Source organism: Saccopteryx leptura, chromosome 13 (assembly GCF_036850995.1).
Source record: "Saccopteryx leptura isolate mSacLep1 chromosome 13, mSacLep1_pri_phased_curated, whole genome shotgun sequence".
Lineage (NCBI taxonomy): Eukaryota > Metazoa > Chordata > Mammalia > Chiroptera > Emballonuridae > Saccopteryx > Saccopteryx leptura.
The window spans coordinates 3,364,403-3,385,051 of record NC_089515.1 but is presented as its reverse complement, the minus strand read 5'-3'; positions in this window follow the sequence as shown (position 1 = coordinate 3,385,051).

Here is a 20,649-nt window from a genome sequence, read left to right as displayed (position 1 = left end):
TCCAGCTGCTCCATATCTTTGCCAACACTTGGTACTGTCAGATTTTTTTTTTTTAATTTTAGCCATTTCAGTGGGTGGTATAGTGGTTCTGTCTTATCTCTTCTCAGAATTGACTCATGATTAAAGTGTGTATCTTCATCAGCTGCCAAACTATATCAGCTTTCTTTCCTAGGATCAAGATTTTATTCTTAAAAACTACCTTTACCCAATAATTAAATGGGCTAAGGCTTCCCAACAGATGGTGATGAAAAGTAATAACATGGCTCCTCATGCACTTGTCATATCTTTAATAAAGATTTAGACTATCAATTAAACTTTTGCAATAAATCATAATGACTTGAGTGTTTTTAGCTGAGAAGGCAAATAAGGAATTAATCACTAAGTGAAAAGTATCTCAGGCATTCTATCTCATAGGTTTTCACCTCAGTAATATCAAAATAAAGGCAAGGAAGGAAAAAGGTGCCCCAATTAAAAGCATATTTAATACTTCCATAGTGCAACACCTGGCAACTTTTATAAACTGAAGTGCATGGTCGAGTCCACAGGGCGCTCGATGAGGAGGTCCTGCGGTTGGGTTGGGTCACAGGCCAGTGTGGAAACTCAGAGACCCCACAGGCACCCCCCATCCATGGGGGGGATTAGGCTTTCCTGGTACCATGTGCATGTGGGGTGGGGGTGGGCAGGTCAGTGCAGGTGGGCAAGTAAGGAACTGGGGGGTGAAACCTGTGTACACACATACATCCACATACACACTCAGGGACGAGCGGCAGAATTTGGGGGATGGAACCTGTATGCACTCATACATCCACATACACACTCAGGGACGAGTGGCAGAATTTGGGGGATGGAACCTGTGTGCACTCATACATCCACATACACACTCAGGGACGAGCGGCAGAATTTGGGGGATGGAACCTGTGTACACACATACATCCACATACACACTCAGGGACGAGCGGCAGAATTTGGGGGATGGAACCTGTATGCACTCATACATCCACATACACACTCAGGGACGAGCGGCAGAATTTGGATTAGAATAGATTTGAGTATTAATTTGGTACTTAATCTTCATTATATAGGTGCTTTATCAAACAAGAAAATTATATCAAGTTTTAATGATACACATACTCACTTCCCCCTCGCCTCCCTCCCTCCTCCTCCTCCACTTCCTCCTCCTCCTCCTCCTCTTTCTTCTCTTCCTCCTCCTTCTCTTCCTCCTCCTCCTCCTCTTCTTCCTCCTCCTCCTCCTCTTTCTCCTCCTCTTCCTCCTCCTCCTCCTCCTCTTTCTTCTCTTCTTCCTGCTCCTCCTCCTCCTCTTTCTCCTCCTCTTCCTCCTCTTCCTCCTCTTCCTCCTCCTCCTCCTCTTTCTTCTCTTCTTCCTGCTCCTCCTCCTCCTCTTTCTCCTCCTCTTCCTCCCCTTCCTCCTCTTCTTCCTCCTCCTCCTCCTCCTCCTCAGCCTACTCCAGCCACAGGAGTCCAGATCTGAACAGAAGCCCAGGCTGGAAGCCCATTGTCCCTCATCTCTGCAATTCTGGACCACAGTCGCTCAGCTCTTCTACTCTCTGCCTCTCTGCTCATCCGGTTAAAAGGATGGTCCCGTATGGGTTATGGGTATCCTCTCACATTCTTGGCATCACAGAGAACTTTCCAGAAATGATTTCCATAATCCGGCACAGGGATTAAAGGCCATACGCTCCATGCGAACTTGCCTGCACAGCCACCTCCCCTGGAAAACGTGGACTCTGATTTCCGTGACTCTGTGTGGAGAAGGCGCCCTGATCAAGCGGCTGAGGGGCTTATCAGAAAGTAACAGAGTGTGTGGTGACCTTCATTTCTCCAAAAGATGGCAGAAATAGTCCACCACCGACCCCAACTGCACAACTAAACTTCTTGACATTACAGCTTAAAAATGCAGGGATTCCTACGGTCTTCCTAAAAATGCACTCTTCTGTCGGAGACCCTGTATGAACGATGTGCTTCTCAGATCCATTTTACACCCAGTAAAAATTGTATAAAATCCCACAGTCGTTCCTTTTTTTTTTTTTTTTTTTTTTTTATCTGTTTTGGTAGTGGACTTTAACTCCCGGGACCTATGTGAAAACCACGTCAGGGTCCTTGTGTTTGAAGAGCTGGGGTGGAGGGGACGGGCACACCTTCTCCTCGCCTCCTCTGTCTCTCCCCATGGTTTTCTTGCTGCGTATCAACCACAAAACTGCTGTTCACCATAGAGTCCTGTGCAGCCACTAGTTCGTGTGTCTGGCTACGCACTTTATAGAACATCAGAAAGACCTGGGGCAGAATGCCATTCCCTCAAAAACCTCCAAATACACCTTTCTTTTTTTCTTTCTTTCTTTTTTTTTTTTTTTTTTTTTGTCGGGAGAACTAATAAGATGACCGTGAGGAAGCAAAGTTAGCTATTAGATAACAATTCTCCCGCCACGAGCCACAATCTGACTTGGATGGAGCCGAGCACCATAGTCCATTAATGGATGACGGCTCCTACAATAATGACCTACTAACCTGACGCGGTGTTGCTCTCACATTTTGTCATCCCCGGGGACACGACTGTCACTGTGTTATCTATTGCCTGCTTCCCTATCAAAGAGAAAAGCGGGGCTGGAATGTATGGACGCAGCCGGCTCCGTAGTTCACTGCACACCAACCCCTGGCGCACAGGAGAACAATAGATTTATAAGTTTATCCTACATTAAGCCAAACATGCCTGACTGCACTGTAAATTACTAAATAATAAACCAGGTGGTGTAAGATCCTGACTTGGACAGAATATAAAAATCTATCAACCTGTAAAATACAATAACCATAAATGTGCTCTGCCGCTGATGGCTCAGGTAAACCATCCGCCACCAGCACCCAGGATGTCTGCGAGGGAAGGCCAGCGGAAGCGAGCTAAACTTCACACGGGGTTCCCTCTCCTCTCGTGCTCCCCGGAGGCAGCGGTGGAAAGACCCTCAGGTTAGAAGGCCTGAGTGTTCTGTTGTTGTTACTGTTGTTCGATTTCTTTGTCTGGAATTGGCCACTTCCCTTGAATCTGGAGATGGTTCCCAAGCCACACAGCTTGGGGTCTGGTGTCTTCCAAGGTGACAGGGATTTGCATCCAGGTGGCTTCGAGGCCCAAACATCACATTCATATCAGCTTGGAACACTCCACGCTGGCGGCTGGCGGCGCGGAACTCAGGGAAGACACAGCCTTCCGATGACACCCATAGTATCCCTTCCTCTGGAGAAAACTATTTTCAAACTGGGTCAACTAGTGAACTCCCATCCTAAATCCCACCCTTTGCCCACTGTTGCAGACATAAAATGAATACTAAGTAAACTGTAAGATATCCTCTTGCAGACCCCTCCCCTGCATGGAAGATTCTGTTTGTAGACATCGCTGGGGGGGGGGGGGGAATAATAATAATAATAATAATAATAATAATAATAATAATAATTGTATTTCAGTGAAAGATTCCAAAATGATTCCATTATTGGAGATTCCAAAACATACAAAGCTAATTAATTCCTCTTTAGGAGATGTTTTTTTTCTTCTTCTTCAATAAGCAAACCAGGTTAAGTTTATATGATTTACTCACCGTGTTTACATTCATAGAGGTGCCACTAATTGCTCCATGGTTTGACATCATTACAGGAAGAGGCTGGGGGGGGGGGGGGAACGACGCAGACAGTTTAATTAGGGGTGGTTTCAAGTTCACTACCTGATTACCATCACAGAGCTGCTCTAATCGGCTGTGCCATGCGGCAATGCTGGGAAGTGATTACATTTTGCCTGCTGTCTGCCTAAATTTTGAATGAAAAATGATCGTCTTCTGTACAAAGGGTTGCTGGCGTTCCCGCCATGAAGACCTTCCTTCTGCGTCACCCTGCCCGGCCTCTGCTCGGCCCCAGCCCTCCCACACCAGCCACACGTTGACTGCGTAACCCCCCCCCATTCGGCTATGTCCTGTCCCCACGAGACTGAATACCTCCCCCTCCCATCCGGCTCACGCCTCCAGCGAGCCTCCGAAGCAGACTTTGCCATCTGCGCAGCTCAGGTACAACCCCAGCGATGTTCATAAATAATTCAGCCCCCAAATTACAACTCACTTCCCATTTCAGTCAATAACAATTGTTTTTTGCCAGTTTTAATTTTTAGATTCGCGTTCCGTGTAGGGTGCTAGCTTCCGCAATCAGCTCAGGCTGCTAACGACAGGGTTGTCACTTGGAAGCACTGGGCACCCCAGGGGAGGCCAGAACTCGGGGTGTTCGGATCCCAGGACATCTGGGTGGTAATGAGCCCTGTCACAGCGGGGCGAAAGGGGCCGCCCCCTACGGTTTCAAATGTCGAGCTCCGCGGTTATTTTTAGCAAAGGTACAACTGAGAACCTGCGCACGTGGAAGATTCTAGAACCCACAGGCAGGTATAAAATTATAGAGTTATGCATCTAAAAGGGATGTAATGTTATTAATGAAGGGTATCTCAATTTTTTTTTTTTTTTTTTTTTTTTAAATCCATGAAGCCTCTCCTGCCCAAAACACACTTACAGTTTAATCCTGGGGCAAAAGTGTCCGGGCTGGGATCGTTTCCTGTGTAAGGCTGCAAGGAAAACAAGTTCAACCAGCACTGAGATGATGATTTAAACTTCAAAAACCTGACGAGTTCATGCGTTGTTTTCTTTTCTTTTCTCTCTCTCTCTCTTTTTTTTTTTTATTTTTTATTATCACACACACACTTCCAAGTGTTGGCTGAAGCGCTCGCAAAACACTTTATATTCAACTGTTATCTACTCTGGATTCTGGCAACTCAGTTTCGAAAGATGAATAAATGAAATAAGATTCCCCAAAGCAAACGATTTTACAGTATAAGTAACACCTCAAGGGGGTACCCTGGGTTTTCACAGGAATTTCAAAACACAGACAAGAGAGAGAGAAAAGAAATTTTTTTTTCAACAAACCTCAAATTGTCAGTGTCTGGGCTTAATGAAAGGGTCTCCCGCCGCTGACCACTCCGCACCAGTCAGCACCCTGGAGGGGGAAAGACAGACAACGTGCGGAAAATGAACCAGGGCGGATGGTCTCCGGGTTTCCAGCCAAACAGGAAACCAGCGTTCTCCTGGGGACAGCCAGCCCTGCGGGGGTCGGCGCTGTGGGGAGCCAGCTTGGCTTGTCAAGAATGGTTGCCAATTTTCTATCCCAAATCAACCGATTTCCCTTTAATTTTCATGAACTAGAAGCACAGCACCCAAGCATTGCATGGCTCTGTTCATACAAGCAAACTGATAAATTCCAGATAGAAGACTGTGATGTTGCCACAAATGATTAAAGCATTTAGAACTTTTTTTCTAAAAAAATAAAAAATAAATAAAAACATACCTCCTGTCTGTGGCAGATCACAGGGCACCACTTTTCACCCCATTTCCCCGGTCCCTGGGATGGTTCTTCGTACAGTCTTGTCGGGAACAATCCGGGTGCCTGGCTCTTCTCTTCCTGGGCACACACCCTCACCTGGATGCCTGGTGTCCTTCCTCGTGCTTGCTCTGTCCTGCTCCTGCAGAAGGACAACACCAGCATGTACACACCTCAGCCAAAGGTAAACTGACAAGTCTATCCTTTCCGCTCTGACCACGGCAGACAGCATCTTTCCATAGTACGCAGCCCCTGCGCTTGGAGGGGACTCAGCCGGGACTGTGGCAGGGCCCCAGTGAAGATCGGCTACTATACATCATCGCTCAGCCCCTGCTCCAGGTCTGGCCATGGGCAAGAGCTCAGCTGCCAACATGAGGACATGGATCAGAGTACTGGCCAGAGCCCTGGCTCCAGCATCTGGTTTGCATTCCCAGTGTCTAAATGCCTGTCACCAAAGAGATTCACTTCCGTCCCCTCTGCTTCTGATTCCTGTCTTTTGGAGTCCACTCAAGCACCTCACGCTGAGGTCACTTAAACCCATGTGGTTTAATTAATTGACTCCATGGAAATCGATATACCTAACACACCGTGCGTGAGTAGAGGTGAGGCTCAGAGACCAGGTAGAAAGCTTCACACGAGCCTGACCTGTGGTGGCGCAGTAGATAAAGCATCGACCTGGAAATGCTGAGGTCACTGGTTTGAAACCCTGGGCTTGCCTGGTCAAGGCACATATGGGAGGTGATGCTTCCTGCTCCTCCCCCCTTCTCTCTCTCTGTCTCTCTCTCTCCCTCTCTAAAAATGAATAAATAAATTTTTTTTTTAAAAAAAAAGAAAGCTTCACACGAGATTGCCGAGGATAAGATGATTGCTGCAACTTCTTAACAATGAACAGCCTGTGTCTCCCATAACGCAGAGCCATCCTCTGACCTTCTCATGCTGCAGGTCAGAAAACCCTGGACATTCCCGGGGGGGGCTTGTGCAAGACCCTCACAAACACCGTCTGAGGGTATCATCTCCAACAAACTCACGTGGAGTCCGCGCCAGTCAGATGTCAACGGTCCCCACACTTTCCGTGACTCTCAGCCTATGTCAGCAAGTGGTGTCTACGCTGGGTGACGCTCTCCCACAATGTTCGTGGTCACTTTGGCTTATTATCTCCATGCAGATCCTCTGAGGTACTCTCTCGCCCAAGGCCTGGACCACCAGCGCCCCCCCCCCCCACTTCGCTCTCAACTTGGTCTAGAACTCCATTTCTTGGCCATAAATCCTCCAACATTGACAAACAGCTTTTGGAATGCAGAGGCGTGGGAATGGGGATGCGGCGCTTTCCCCAGCCGTTTGCAAGAATCAGTCAGTCCGTAGGGGTGGGCGGCAAGCCACGGGGCTTCATCCTCAAGCAGCTGTGTGTGACTTAGGCTCCTTGGTCAAGTATTCACAGCCCGGGACATCTATTCCATGCCAGGCAGAGTCCAAATGAGAGGCTCAGCAAAGTTATAAAAGACTGTGCAGCCCTTCCAGGTCACCTGCCAAGAGTCAAAACCCCAGAGGTCTGCTGCCTCAGATTCCCCCCGACCCAGCCCCACCTGCCACCGAAGTCACAAATGTTAGTCGACGTACAGTCACAGCACAGAAAGGGTTCCAGGTTCGTCTTATTCTCTTTGTTGGAATACAACCCTAGTTCACCAACATCTCTTCCCGCGGGGCCACCTCGGACTATTTCGCTCCTGGACACTGCGGACAGGTGTATTGGTTAGCGAGCTCCCAACTGCCTGGGCTGCAGGTGACAGGGAACTCCCATGGAACTGAGTTAGACAATGGGGAAACTGATCCCACCAGGACTATTCCTGCAATGGCGTGGGGGAGCCCTGATTGATTCAGGAGCATAATCGAGGATCCTGGTAGCCTTCTATTTTTTTCTCTGCTATCCTCAGACTCTCTCCATGCCTAGTCAGTCTGGGATTTGGCCATCACAGGCCAGCAGCCTGATGCCCAGCAGCAAAGGAACCATTGCTGCCCACCTGCCTCCACCTATCACTCAAATCTTTCGTAGGAGCTCCTCCGCTCCTTATTGGCCAGAATTGTCTCATACGCCCTCCTCTAAACCAATCACAAATGGGTAGAATGGAAGACCATGGTTGGCTTCAGAGCATCCATCACACGCTGAAATGAATGAAATCAGTAGAGTCGGTCCCAACTCCCTGTTTTGCAATTGGAATTTGAGTCTGGATGTAGATACACAGACACACAAGCACCTTCCCACCCGCTTACCAACGGGTTAAGCCATGAGGTGGACTTCTTACCACGAATTACACTCCACCTCGTTGAAGGAGCACCGGCTTAGACCGGCCCTGAGTCACCCCGGGAACGATGCGGCCTACCTTCTAAAGCACCTCAGCATGTACGATCAAAAGGACTGGACAACACGGGGTTCGGGTACAGAACAGAGATCGGTAGGGACCCAGGCAGCCAGTGAAAGTGGGTGATCTCACAGTGTCAGGGAGACAAGAGTCACAAGGACAGAGAGGCAGGGGGGATCAGAGCCGGGTGAGCACGCCCAGTGTGTGCCACGTCGGTCCTGGGTGGTGGCAGGGTGGGGGTGACAGGGAAAGGCAGACACGACTGATTTAATTTAAAAACGAAAAGCGGCCCCCGTGAGGATCTGCGCCGTCTGATGAACAACCGAGCATGTCTTCGCCGACTGCCTACTGTACCTATTGATTTCCTATAATGTGCTTTATAATCCTGCTGAAATCATTATGTGGCTTTTAACGCCGGGTGACTTGGGAGACAGACACGCTGAGGGCTGTCATCACCAAGACGTCTTCTGCCGTCTTCTCCACCTGACGTCAGGAAATTCATAGTGAAAAAGGAAATGGCTTTGGGTATGTATCATTCAAATCCTTAAGGGTTATTGGCTAATTAGGAGCACAGTAATGTAAATTTGCCTTGTGTCAGGTCTTCAGGAAGGGTAAAAATAACATAATTAAGCAGTGAACAGAGAAGATCATTGAGCCTTTCCCTACCTTGCAGATGTAGGTGGTGGTGAAGTGTAGCACCGGTCGGCCGGGAGACCAGACAAACGCTGGCCACACGGCAGGGGCCACGTCACGGTGGCGAAACTGTCTAGATTTGATTGAAATGTATTCTACTTTTTACATGAAGCTTTTCATTTTTTTAAAAAAAAATCCATGAGGTAATTAAATCATTCCTTTAAAGGAAACAGGACTTGCTTCTTTTTTTTTTTTTTTTTTTTTTTTTTTTTTTTGGCAAAAACAAACTGCATTCCATTTAAATAAGCAAAGCCAACATAAAAACTTTCTAGCGTGTTCTCCCTCCCGAGAGCACGCCCATGCCCTTCCCTTCCTCTTCCCCCTCTTCTTCCCCCACAGTGCATCTCCTGAGCATCTCAGTCCCGTCCTCACGAGACCTGCAGCCAGGAGAGCAGTGGGCAGCAGCGCCCCTCCTGGGCTCACCCGCACCTGTCTCTACAGCCCCTTCTCTCTGACTTCCTGGAGAGCCAGAGCCGCCCCACCTCGGACCTCCTGCTTCTTCTTCTATTTTAGGCTCTTCCTTGTTTCACTGTCCTCAGCTTCGATACACTTAACCTCAAAGTCACATAAGAAGAAAAAAAGAAACCTTCCTAGAACTGGAAACCCTAATAAAATTAGAAAATAAAATTGTTAATGGCCTTTCCCAATTGGGACTTTTCTCTGGACTTGTGGTTACCTGTGCAAGATTTACACATAACGATGTGAAGCTTCCCTGAACTAGTGGACTTCACACGGCCCAGGGCAGCCGGGTCTAAGAACAGAACCCGGGGAGTGGAGGGCTCCGACACTCTTACCATCCACTGCTGAGAAAAATGTCCCCTTTGTGCTCACAAACCGGTGAGAACACAGCTGTGAAAAATCCTCCTTATTTTGGAAGACTTGGAAGAGGTTCCAAATCAATTCAAAAAATTTCTCTCCCATCCTGCCCACCTGTAGGAGGGAAGTCCTGTCTAGTTGGACTCGACCAACAGGGGCAAAGGAGCTGCTGGTGCCCACAACAGGCAGCCCCAGGGCTGGGCAGGGCATCGGAACCAACCTTCCACCATCTAACCCCATGAGAGGCCTCTTGCCGCCACCTCTCCCGCAGCTCCCGCTGAGGGTTCCAAAACCCAAAGCCATCTTTCCTTCCTGCTCGTGCTGGAGAAGGCGGGCCAGGGCAAGGACTGAAAGAGCGAGGAGGAGAGAGACGCGGGTTGGGCAGAGGGGAGACCCTGCGTGGAGGAGTCAGGCAGTAGGCACGGCGAGAGGGATGGACAGAAGCATCGGGAAGGTAGGTGAGCGGGTGGACATGGAGGGTGGCGATAGCCAGGGGAGAGGAAAGGGCCCGGCTGTGGATCGCTGGCTCAAATAGGTATGTTCAGTTAAACTGGTTTTAATCCTGGCCGGCCAAAGTCAGTGAACGCATCGGTCAGCCAAACGGACAGCAGCCCTGGGAACCCTGCTCTTAATCAAGGGTCTGTCCGCCGTCCCTCCAACCACACAGGCCGTGCAGGAGTAGAGCTGCGGGTGCTGCTCTGGTGCTGACGAGGAGGAGGAGAAAAAGAAAGACTGTCAGCAGCTCCTTTCCGCTCACACCCCACCAGGAGGGCCAGGAGATGGCAGCCCCACCGCAAACGTCTGCACAGCCACGGGGTGGGGGGCTCCTCGTGCCGACGCCTGATTTATAACCGCTGTTTTCTATTACAATTCAAGGACCTTCGGGGCCCTTCCCGAGACTAATAAATGATTACAAAGTGCTTCCCTGTATCTCGTACCTTCCTCCCTCCCACATCAAAGCGAGGAGTGGCACCCTGGGAAGGCGTCCTCCACACCGGGACCAGGGCTGAAACTGGCTCACTCATTGTTCCTTAATCAGCTTTCTCGGAAATACAGTTCTGCAGAAATCACTCGATGGGACTCCTTCCAAGAAAAATAAAGAGCCTCATAGGAGCTGACATGTCCCCTAACTGCTTTGGCAATTCGTTTTCTGTTGGGGTCCAAGGATCACATCTTGGTCAGGCCAAGGCAGAGGGTTGTTTGTAAACCCCCAAATGCAAAACAGGAGAAAGAGCTCTCTTTGGTGGCAACACGGTAACTCAACATTCTCCAGAATGAACACCATAGGAGCTATAGAAACATCCCTGGAGAGTGACATGTCTTTCCATGTTGGCTTTCAACCCCAAAGTTGAACACCGTAGGCAGGTACGTGTGGACTAAAAGCAGCATCGAAATGACTTTTAAGAATTCAGACGGACTCTCCATGATGTGGGACCTTTCCTAACCTAAATTTTGCCTCTCAGACTGTTTACTGTTCTTTGAAAAGTGGACTGTTATGCTCTCTCGCCAGAGGGTGGTGAGAAGAACCAAAGAAGCAGACATGAAGGTGACAAAATGTCCCATGCATCCGTGTCGGTTAAAAGGGGGGTGGGGGGAGACAGTAATCAAGGTCTTCCTTCACATCACTTCTCAGGATCCCTGACATCTGTCAGAAGAAGTGGGGGCCGTGTGTTTCTTCCTTCTGTTAAGAAGAATCATCACAGAACTGGCATGAAGGTTCTGTCAAAAAGAATTACTGACTTATAAGCATATCTTCCAACACCCCGCTAATGATTTCCACAAACACACCCACTGATCATCTTCTTTTATGTGCTTCCCAGAGAAGGCCGGGCCGTCGCGGGGGGCCATTTGGGGTCCTGTGCTTAGGGAATTGACAGGTAACATTAATGAGGCCGGCGTTCGTATTTACTTCTGGGTTTGGTTATTTGGAGTGGAGCGTTCTGGTGCATGCGCCCTGCTGAACAGGCAGGAGGAAGGAGGTGGGGGCAGAAGGGGGAGAGGGAGGGGACAAGGGAGCGCCTGGGAGACCCCCGTAAAGTGGCCGCGTGAGCACCATTTACTGCCTCTCCTACAGGGACCGCATCCGTCTGCCCTCATATTGTCAGGTTGACAAGAAGAGGGAAAAAAAATTAACCAAAAGCCAAATCAAATAAATGGGCAACTCATAAATTCTGCAGCTAAAAATTTACCCCTGAGGGATGGCAACCACGCACCATGGAAGGCTTCCCACTTCTGCCCTCATAAAGGGGATGATAAGTGAGGGGCCCCAGTCTGGACCAGCCAGCGCCAGCCGACCGGCTGCCGCCTCCTCCTCCTCCTCCTCCGGTTAGGGGGATGTATTCCCATCCTCCGCGGGCGCCAGCCCCACGGCAGCCCTCTCTCCGGGTTGTCAGCATCCTCCGTCTGCGCGCCGTTGCTAAGCAACACGTGCCTGGACCAGGGCTGGCTGGCGCGGAGCGCCGCCCCTCTCCAGCTTCAGCTCTGGGTGCAGCTGCTCCTGCGTGGGGGGCGCTGGGGGAAGCGTGGGAGCCACCCGAGTGTGAACGGCCGACGCGAAGCTCACCAAGCCACTCCCCCCCCCCCTCTTTTTTCCATTCCAGGGCTCAGTGTGTCATTCGGAGCCAAAGTTCTCCTAAATGAATGTCATCCTTGCTCCCCAGCGAGTAGTCCATCGAATCCTTGGCAGAACTGGTATTGGGAGCAAGTGGCCTGTTGCCTTCTACGGGGCCCAGGTTCCCGGGGGACAATGTATATCAGCCCCTGAAACCATCGCCTCCCCTGTAACTGCTGGCATGGAGCTCTGGTTCGACGTGGGACATCGCTGACATGGATTCGTGTGTGGGAACATTGGCCAGTCCAGCCAGGACCCCCTGGACTTAGAACATCCATAAGAAAGACTCCCCAAATAGCGGGATGTTTCACACCACTCCTCTTATCCAGGAGAAACTGCATTCTCACGGTGATAAAACTCGCCGGCCCTTGTCTGCAGAGCACCACCCTGTGGCAGCAGACGGCTCGCTGCACCCCTCCTCCCAAAACGGGGGCGGGGGGGCGACAAACACCTGGGTCCCCACTCACAGATCAGTGAAAATGCAACATAGGCCCGGTTGCCGCCCCCCCCCCCCGCCCCCGGCAAAGGGAAGATGGAAAAGAGAAACCCAACTCTTTTATAGCCACCAAAAATAGCCACAGTCAGAACTGTCCACAGAGCTTGTTTCTCAGATTGCCAAGAAAGATGAATACCCCTGTGATCTCGATGATAATCTGGAATATTTCATACAAGGCATTTTAAATAAACATATATATATATATATATATATATATATATATATATATATATATACATACACACACACACACGTAAACACACACACACATATATATAATATAGATCTATATATTTAATGTGAGACATTTAAATGTATTTCCTCTAACTGAAGAGATGGGACTTTGGCAGCTCCTTTGAGCTAAGAGTACAGTTCTGACGCCATGATACATCCCTGTTGAGTGGAACTATAGATTCAATACATCTGTTTGCCTGTTCAAACCGCATAGGTTAAACGGCTTCCATCAGCAAATGTATTCGACTTCCAGCATCCTGATTTTGAAAGGACACATTCAAGAGCTGAGCCCAAGAAATTCTCAGCCTGCACTCGCTGAGATTGCTGCGCTTTGTAAACCCGGGGCTTCCAGACGCCAAGGTAACGAGTGGCCGCCACGGTGATTTAGGTGAGATTGTAGATTGTAATAAAACAAATTCCTAAATGAGGCAATCAGGAACCCAGGAAGGTGACAACAGGTTTTAAGAAACAGAGTGTATTTTTATGGGTTTTTTTTTTAAATAAGAACCAATGAGTCACTGTCAGAAAGGCTTCTTGTGAATAATTATTTGCTATCAACACTCCGTTAAATTAGGATTTTCTCCTCCTGCGTGGGTGATCCATGGATTGAGCAGCTGTCACTTTCAGGCGCTGAGTGACACCTATCTGAGTTCGAAGGGCCTCTTTTTGGCCGTTTCATTTCCATAACGGCAAGGCATTCTGACTCAAATTCTACTCTGAGTCTATTTTCTGGCATAGCCCTGAAATTCTGAGCCTGCATTTCTAGAAAATACACACAAAGGACTTGTTCTCTCCAAAAGGAGGCCCCGTCAGATCTGCAGGGTCCTCATTTCCCATCACGAAGAGTAGGTCCATAAATCAACCACGGGGAAAAGTAAAATATGTAATCATGTTACCCCATTCCCTCCCACATCACAGCACATAAAACTTTGTGTCAAAAGGTCTCACATCACGAGAATTAAAAAAAAAAAAAAAAAAAAAAAAAACAACAACAAAAAAAAAACTCTTAAAATACTCTCTACACTTACATCTGATGGCTAATTTCGGTTCCCTACAGTGAAGCGCTAATTTTTTTTTTTATCTACATCAATTGGTATGATATTCTTTTTCCATCCATCACAGGGGGTAGGGGTGGGGCAGCGAAACTCCGCTGTTTTGTGAGTAGACAGCGAAATTCAACCAAAAAAAGGAGAAAGTGTTCCTCCCAAGGAAAGCGCGCCCGTGACAATGGGAGACAAAGAGCGGGCGGGAAGGGGGCGGAGGGGGAGGCAGCACAGACTCTGCCGAGGACCCAGGGGAAGCCTCACAAATAGCTCCACCAGAGCAGAAGGAATCTCCAAGACATCAGAAGGCCAAATGCAGCGGAGAGAAGGGGCCAATAAGAAAGGCAACAAGGTGCCTGGACCAGATGGGTCTGAAGGGTGGATGTGAACAGCTCAGAGCCCTCGACGGGGAGGGTAACGGCGGTTGGAGGAGACAGATTGAGCTCTTCCCTCCCAGGGAATGAGAGGGTAGTGCCCAGAGAGGCTGAGAAAACACAAGCCTCGGTGGGGTGGAAGGGAAAGGACTCAGCAAAGTTTACTCTCGGCCTCTTCCAAGGAGCCGGGAAAAGACCGGGGCTATGTCAGGCTCTGGGCGGGTCACAGAGAGGAGAGAGGGCAGAGGGCAAAGGGCAGAGGTCACCGCCCTCACCTTCCATGCAGAACCCACAGGTGGGAAGCCCCAGCCACCCCCAGCAGCTTGTCCTGCGTCCAGCCCGGCCTCGGTCCAGAGGCCATTGTATCTGTCACATCTGCCCCAGCTCCTTATCGCCTGTTGCCATCTTGCCTGGCTGGCTTTTGTCCCATCAGCCTTCCAGGACTGTTACAGAACACAAGCTCAGGCTGGATCCCCCACACACACCCCCAGGCCCCCTGCTGCCGTCTTTGAGAGGTGACGATGGCTCCGCTTCGTTGCTTCTATGGAGGAGTAAGAGGCTGTGACAGTTGGGAATGGATAGCTCCAAAGGGCTTTTCCTGAGTGCCAGGGCCACAAGCCCCATGCCTCCGTTGGCAGTGTTAAAGGGCCAGGCACCTCGGGGACTGCTCCGAAAATGGACCCAGAAACCCAGCTCCTGCCAAGCAAGGGAACACGTAAAATTAACGGGCCCATGACACATATGAAGCCAAGAGAAGACACATGAAGTTTAACTGGGGGACAAGAGGTTGATTCGGTATTTTCTGTTGGAAAAGATGCCTGTGAGTTACTGTATCGCTGTCCCCAGTCATACCAGTGGGGCAAGCAGATGCCCGTGCCTCCCAGGGCAGGGCACATGGAAACAATGCTGTGCCCGGTGATTGAAAGCGTTCCAGAAATTCACATCAGCTCCCGGTACCCTCTCAGCAGCTTGATGGGGTGAGCTGGATGTCCATCTTAAAGCTGTGAAGACTGAGGCTCACAGCAAGGTCAGGGACTTGCGAGGCAGCCACAGCCGGACATGCGACTTCTGACTCCAGGCGCCCCTTCCCCCTCCCGTGTCACTGATGATGGCTGGGACATACTTATAAAAAACTATGCACCTATTCATTGTTTATCTGAAAAGCAAGTTTAACTGCGTGCGTGGTATTTCATCCGGCATCTGTAGTGAAAATCAAGATTTGTTTCTTCCAACCCGGGCGAAAGCCCTGGAAACAGGTGGGAAAAAATGCTGGGACATGCCCTTCCCGAGGGCAAGCCCTGGAGGCATGGCATCTCTCCTGAAACCCTTTCTCCCGTGATCTCCTCGGCTCCTCCCTGCTGAACTGGGGCTTGGGCCTCATAGGCCCACATCAGGGACAAAGGAAAATGCCACGGGGCTCGAAGGAACGTAGGAACATCGGTGACAGAGTCAGGGCACGAGGGGCGAGCCCAGGGACCCAACGATGCCCCAACCAGGCCTCAGGCACGGCCCTGATGACACTCCTTCGAGCCTCCTTCAAGGCCTTGGCTGCGATGTCCTTCCACCCACAGCAAAATGTCACTGTCCCCTGTCCAACAGGGCATCCACATCCTCGGCCCACACCAAGTCCTCAAAGTAGAAGCAGACCTGCGGCGACGGAGGCTCATGCGGGGATCCCAACACAGAGTTCAGGGCCCGGAACCCTCCGGAAGACGCAAAAAGCTGAGAATAGAAATAATTTGGGGGAGAAAAAAAAATTTTTTTTTCTTTCTTTAATGAGACAGATTCATTATTTCTCATTTCCGCCTTCCAGATCTATTAACTTCGCCTCGAAAGTCATCTTTGTCCAGGGTGCATCACTGTATCCAATACTCCTGCTACCAAAGCCTGACTTCCTTAAAAGGCAAAGATAATGTGGGCTGGGTATTCTTTTACTACACATAATTCATTTAAGTCAGAGATGTTCTCCAATGGCCTCTTTTTTTTTCTTTTTCTTTCTTTTTTTTTTTTTTTACCGCTCTCCAGGTTTACCCGCACCACGATCCAGGAAGATATAAATTACCGTGGGGAGAAGGGGGCACGGCCGCTCCTTCCCATGACACAAACACTGAGATTTCATTTTCCTGGTACTTTTATTTTGCTGCTAATAAAACTGGGTGGTTAAACCTCCATGGTGGAATATGAATGTAACACCAGAGTTAAGCTTTAACACCGGCAAAAACACACACACACACACACACACACAAAAACCCTCTATTAAAATGCTGCCCCAGAGACTGTAAATTGGAATTCTGGTGTTCTAGTCAGGCCAGGCCTGAAAACTACGGAGAGGAAGTTCCTAAGCTGTGCTGAACGGGCCACACAGAAGGGATTTTTTTTTTTTTTTTTTCCTTTAGACTAATTTCCTTATGGAGAAGAAAAATATCAAGAGGTAAAAAAGGCCTCCAAGTTCTGAGCTGACTTAGGAGGAGGAGGAGCTGTGGGGGAGGAGGGCATTCAAGAGGCCACGGGGCCTGGCCCGGAGGACCAGCTCCCCGGGGGGTCGGCGAGCAGGAACGGGAAGAAAGGGGGTGCCGGGATTTGGGACGGGAACGGATTTCGGTGGAAAGGTGAACATGAAAACGCCATCCAGTCTGGGGAGGAACAAAGGTCTTTCGGCTCAAGTTTGTCCTGGGTGGGGTACACTCGGTTCACGAACCATCTCTACCTGAGACTAAACCACAAACCATCTGAGCCAGACTGACTCCTGGTCTGCTAGCTGCAAGTTACCGTCCAAGGGGGTTGAGAAGGTCACAGCTTAAAAAACAAACAAAACAAACAAAACAAAAAAAAACACCATAGTTATTAAAGTGCTTAGGGCATCTTAACATGCCTGAGAGAAAGTAGCTTTTGGACACAGCCAATGTTTTAAATTCGGTGGATCCCGGTCAGGCGCATGCGGGAGTCTGTCTGTCTCTCCCCGTTTCCAGCTTCAGAAAAAAAAAAAAAAAAAAAAAAAAAAGAACCGATGGTATAGTTATTGTGAAAGCTGGAAACTTCTTTTCAAAATGGACCGGTGGGGGGAGAGGGGGAAGAGAAGCCATTTACTTAACGTGCGTTGGTAACAATGAGTTAGAAACTTCGTTTTGGGAAAATAATATGAGTGCTACCAACAAAGTGTCAAGTATTCTAAAGAGAAGCACAATAAATATTAGCTACACCAGGCTTGTATTTCATGCTGCCGACCCAGTCCCGTGAAAAATAGAAAAAAATGGAAATAGATACATGTATCAGAACGAGTGAAGAACTTGAAGCACTTCTGCAACCCACTTGAGATCTAATGGTCTACCTGTTAGTGAGAACCAATTAGAAGGCGACAACTGACAGCCAGGCGACCCAACATCTCGGGTCTCTGAGCGAAGGCTCCCGTAATATCCACGCGGCAGCCTGCTCACCCAACCACCGTTTAAAATACATTTTACTAACACAATCAATGAATTTAGCAAAGACGTGTTTAAGGAGAGAATATTTGAGGATTAGGAGCAGGTTCAAGAAATGGAAGGGAGGATCAGCTAACAAATCTATCAGAAATAAGATCAACAACTTAAAATTTAAGCCAACCTTGAGCATATATTTGAACTTGGATATGCAGGAATGGTACACAAGTCCCCAAGGTTTGCTGATGCGCTCGGAGGATCAACAGCCCTGTAGACAGTTAAATTACTCAGAAAGCCAGGGAATCTATCAAACATGAATTTCAAAGTGGATTCTGGCCTCCAGGAAAAAAAAAAAATGGAAGTTCCACCCATTAATGTACATACAAAATAAATGCCGTCTGCAAGCTCAGTGCACGATTTATTATTTTTTTTACCACAAATGCGCTAATGGTTTTTAATTTACATACAGTGGGATGAAAGAACTCATTCCCTTTTGATAGAAATAATCTAGGTCCAAGTTGTGCAAAATTATTTACAAACACTAAAAAAAAAAACAAAAAAGAAGTCATGGTTGCCCTGACAGGTACGACACAAAGAAGTCATTTGCCCCATATCCCACCTGTTGGTGCTTGATTAATAACCAACTCCAGTTTGAGGAGGTTGACGTGAACTGGGTTTCACGTGGAGGAAATTCGTACAAGCCCATCCTAGTCTGTGTGAGAAAAAGATAACAGCTCTGCAAAATTTATCAGAGCAGACGGGCCAGTGTTGAGTGAAACCCCCGAAAAGGGGCCAGAGCCCTCAGAAATTTAGACATCTAGCTCCTAACCTCAATATGAATTTTATCAATTAGAAGAAATGTTAACTTTGTCTGCCGTTGACAGACAATTTATCAAAAACAAACAAACAATGTTTTAAATAAGAGAATATTTCATAGCTAAGGTGGCCCGGGGACATTAGCTGCTGGCCTTCAGGCATGAGCTGACCCCAAGGAGAGAGGAGGTGGGACATCATGGGGGAGAGGTCCACACTCAAACCCAAGGGATGGAAGGATGCGGAGGGGAGGGGGCAAGGGTGCCGAGGGAGGCATGTCCCCCCGGCCCCCACTTTTCTGCCCAAGAAGAGGTGGCATCCAAAGAATGAGTCTCTTTTTTTCTGCAGATGGCGTCTCCAGGTCTGGAAGCACAAGGACTGGGAAAGGTGTCCCCAAGAACTCAATGCTTCCACGTCCGTGGTCCCCCGTTGGGTCGGAGCAGATCCCTCGACGACCTTTCTCTCTCTCATTCAGCCACTTCCACCGCGTTCTACACACCGAGTCCTTCCCGTCTGACACTGTCACTTTCCCCCTAATCCCACAGCGCCTGCCTGACTTCTGACTGGCTGACAAAGCCACGACACGGTGTTGCCTCCAGAGCGTTCAGTCCCCACACCGTCCACAGCTGATGGTGCCCAGCAGTGGGATGGCATTCGATTTCACGTCCAAACTCACAGGGTCGGCTTCTCCTATGATGACTTTGAAGTCTTCCCGTGTGTCCTGATAAGGTCGCGCTGCCTGGACAAGCCCGGGAGGTCACAGTTGGGGGAGGGGGGGCTCCCTTTGCTCCTGCATGTGACGCTAAGCGATTGGGCACGATGTTCTGAAATGTTCCTTCTGGTCAACAGTCTTGGAAATTGTTTTGTATTTTTTTCTATTTTCAGTGTTCACATCCATCTCTGCCCCGAGCACATGAGCACACAGGGAACGCCCCTTTTGAATGAAGATGAGGAGAGACTCAAGCCCAAGATGCACATTCCTCATCCAGTCGGCCCACAGGGGCCTCCCTGGCCGGTAACGTGCCCGTGGACCGTGGCTGTGGTCACCCCACTGTTAGCCCTGCTGTGGCACAAAGGGTTTGAAAGCCCTCTCTGCTCTCGTGGCTGCAGGAGTTCCAGGGAGCCCCTTTCGTGAGGTGTCTGGACCTGACAGGACTGCAGACATTTCTCAGGGCTGGATGGGAGCCTGAGAGCCTGCTACCCTCTCGGAAGCTAGAACCAAGTAGGTGACTGCACGAGCCCGGGCCACGGGCCTCGGCCTGACCCACGATGGCCACTCCTGACCCAGGAGCCCGCTGCACGCTGCAGAGTCCCCTGCCCACCAACAGGACATCAAGCAGGAACTGCAGGTTTGGGTTCCCTCTGGTCTGTTTGGTGGGAGTGAGAACAAGACCCCTCAGCCCTCAGCTGAGACTTTGCAGAGAGAGGGGGCCCCTCTCCCTCCGGGAGTCACCCTACACCAAGAAGATGCTCAGGACCCCGTGAGGCACAGCCTCTGCCCTCCCTACCAGTGAGACCCAACGGTGTTGTCCACTTGCATCTGGATGGCCCTCTGGGCCCAGTGTTGACCGAGCCCTTGCGATTCGATTCGCCCAGGAAGCCAGACAAAGCAATGCTGTGTCCAGACCCTGGGTTGTGGGCACTGTGGCCCTCGGAGAGCTCTGCACGAGCATGCCTGCACTAGTCGGCTAGGGGCTGCCCTAACAGTGCTCACTTGGGGCTGGCTCTCCCGGGCCCTCTCTGCCTCAGTGTACACGGCCACCTTCTCCATGTCCTCACGTGGTCATCCCTGACCACCTCTGACCACGTCCTGACCACCTCTTCTAAGGACACCACCGGTCAGACTGGATTATGGCCACCCTGGTGACCTGTTACTGTCACTGTCTCTACAGGCGCTCTCTCCAAATGCGGTCACATTCTGAGGTCCTGGCAGGACGTCGACACCTGAACTTGGGGAACTCACAGCTCAGCCCGTAACACACGCGGACCTGGCTCCCTGCTCCCTAACTCGGAGCTGGTTGAAGCTGCAGAGAGGTCATCACCACGCTGGCTTCTCTAGGGTGGAAACAACATCTGCCCAGAAATAACAAGTGCTAATGCCACCGCGACAAGGGGAATTGGAGGGGACTCTACCCCAAACGGACACAGCAACCTGGTGTGCTGGGTTTCGCAGCACAGAGCCCTCTCCCGTGCACCAGAGTCTGTGGTCCTGCCGCCCCACTGCACGGAGGCTGGGGAGGGGCTGACCAATGAATACAGATTAATTCATTCCGAGGTGACGAGATGCAGAGTAAGTTGTTGTCCAAGGACGCGCGGCTAATTACAGCCCGAGTCTTGCAGCACCAAGAGCATCCTCCCTTCGCCACACCCCCCCCCCCCCCGAGGTC